Here is a 3,019-nt window from a genome sequence, read left to right as displayed (position 1 = left end):
GATGCAAACGTGTCCCCCCCCCCTCCTATTCAAGTACGTTGTTGGGAAATTCAAACGAAATTCAGAATGCCTCATCATTGCGTTGCAATTTCAGATACATTTTGTTACACTTTTGACATGCGTTGCTAAACAAGGGCGATCAATAGAGTACGTGATTTGCTCTACAAATGTCCGAACCTTTTTTGACATTTTACAAGTATTATGCCCCAAAAAGCATGTTTTTATTATTCTACCACTCTTTCTACCTGCATATTTGTAAGATTCAAAAGAAATTAAGATTAAAGAGGAATAACAAACGTTTCATGATAATAATTCAACTTGACTGAAGCGAGATTTAACGAAATATCTTTGTCCCATTTCCACCAGCGTCAGCTGACCTGAAAACATGTTCATGCGGTACAGCTCCTGTTGAACTTAGGCATTCTAGTTATGGTTTTCTATGCATACGTCTGACAAGTTTTACTCGCCTTGAAGTGGATATGCTCATGCAGGGACAGAGCTGGGCTAACGCGGACGGAATACTCTTTTTCAAATCTTTCCCGCCAAAACACGGGGAGGCCAACTTTTGAATCGATCATACTAATGGCGTGCGAATTACGATCAATGTAAGTGGGGATTTCGCGTAAAAAGTGATAGTGTTCGGAGATGAAAAAGGTCGTGTACCCCCCCCAAGGAAGACCTGACTGGTTTCTGCCGCTGGTGGAGTGTCATTTACACCGGATTTCGAGTATGAAGGCCTCCCAAGACAGATCAATTGGGGGCCAAAGTGGCATTCAGAGATGATGAACTTTGCTCGTTTTTTTGGGATGCTCAGCTTACAAATTGATGAACAAACCCATCAGGACGGTGATGCCAGGGTGGTTGAGGTGAAGGCTCCCACTATCCCGGTTCTCCACCAGACTTGGAGTCCAGTTTGACTTTTGAAAGCCATATAGGTTGCTTGCCAACTTGACAATCCACGCTACTAGATAATACAACAATTATAGCTTTAACTGGCCGGGAAATTCTGTCATAAACAACTTTGAATGATCAGTAACCCAAGTTCTCAAGTGCATTTGCGACCATTGTGTTCAATAATCAGTGTTGAAGGACCATGTCGAATAGGTTCCCTCATGCATAAAAATTGGCAATCCCCGGGAGAGATTTGAAATTTCTATTCCGGACGCAAAGACAGCAGCCATCAAAATCGGCAAAAATCACAGCATCGGTTATTTTTTTGTACCTATTTGGGCCCAAGCGCCATCTTTTGGATATGTGAGGATGTATCAAACGTAAAAGTGACGTAGCCTTCTCCTCCAACAATTGAAATTCTGTGTCAAACCGAGCCCAAAATGCAAAAGATGAAAGGAAGTGTCTAAGAGGTAAAAATATCTTAATTGCATAATATTTAAGAACATCAATGATAACAAAAGTACCTACAGAGACCATCAAAGGAAACTTCATAACTTAGTTTCAAAGCAAAACAGCATTGTTAGCAATGTTTATATCAAAAATACAGCTTTTGAAGTTGAATTTTGCATTGAAAATGTATTCAATTGGTCCTCTTCAGGGCAATCATCAAACTACTTTGGGCACTCCATTTCATTACAAGTTTTCAAGCTATTTCAGTGTATAATTGCAATTACTGCAAAATCAACAATTACGTCAGCTGCTGTTTTGCGGATTTCCTTACCGCTCCTGGGAATGGGATACCCAGGGTTTCAAGATAAATGAGAAGAGTTTTTTATGGTTGTTAAGGAAAATGCAAATCTTGATTTTATGGCCAAAATGACAATTCAGGAGAAGGGTAAACGCATTCGGCTCAATTGATATCTGATATCACTGGCCTCAGCTTCAATTGGCTTTATTCATGTGGAAAGATGGATCCACTCAAGGAAAATCAGGTCATTATGGAAGATGCAAATCTTGATTTTATGGCCAAAGTGATCATTCAGGCGAAGAGTAAACGCATTCGAGATCTTGAGGAACAATTGAACCTTTACCAAAATGGATCTGTGGAATTAAAATCCAGCCTTTCTGTGCAAAGAAGAAGAAAAGAGCGAACGATTGAAGGAGGCAAGCCAAGAGAGGGGATATTTGGTTACTATTAGAGCGAACCAAGCTGGACAAAAAGTTTTGGGGCAAATGCTTTCTGAAATATTTGGTTGATTTCGCTTTTATTTATTTGAAGATGATTTGTAAAAATATATTTATGTGCAAATATTTCACTGTTTTAACATGTTTAATAAACGTAGATTATCTTGACAATCTAGACGGTTTGTTATTTGTGTCCGTCGATTTTTTTTTCAGTCACTATTTATGATCATTTGGTTGAGACCGTGAAAGGATAACTCGACCTCATAGACAACTCGATTCCGGTGGACAAATTGATCCAGTAGACAAAACGTGTAGTCCATTGGGTCGAGTGGTCTTGGGTCAAGGTGTGCAATGTGCTGAATTGTTTTAAAACAATTCATTTGATCATAATGTATAATAAAGCTTTTAACTAACTTCTTGCTAATTGTATGTAAGTCGTTGGTACCTTTAATTGAAGGACGCTAATAAATGCAAACAATCGTGTTCATATTGGCATTAGGGAAGGTGACATGTTATGGCTTAATGGTTAGCTCAGTATCCAGCTACAAATAGCCGTCCTCAACAATCCTCGTGCCACCTGCGTCACATCTCTTCATTTCTTTCACATAACTGGAAAAATATCAAATCAATTCATCTGAGATTGTAAGATTTTAGCATGCATATTATTGACATTTCCATTTCTATTTTTTTTTTACTTTTTGCATGTGTTTGACCATTCATTTACTTGTCTAACAAATAGCTTGACCACAAGTACCTATAAAACAATGCAAATGCTTACAATATGTTCTTCATTCGAAAACTGAGGCGTTAAACGCATTTGATATTATGCAGGAGGTGACGCATTGACTGCACTTAATGGTTTAATGAAAGAAGAGATGACATTATTTTACAAGTCGATTCCTCGAGTCATAAACCCAAGGATTTAGGATGGGTCAGTCTTTCA

This window comes from Tigriopus californicus, chromosome 6, assembly GCF_007210705.1.
Source record: "Tigriopus californicus strain San Diego chromosome 6, Tcal_SD_v2.1, whole genome shotgun sequence".
Taxonomy (NCBI): domain Eukaryota; kingdom Metazoa; phylum Arthropoda; class Copepoda; order Harpacticoida; family Harpacticidae; genus Tigriopus; species Tigriopus californicus.
The sequence above is the reverse complement of the archived record's forward strand: the minus strand, read 5'-3'. Positions refer to the sequence as shown.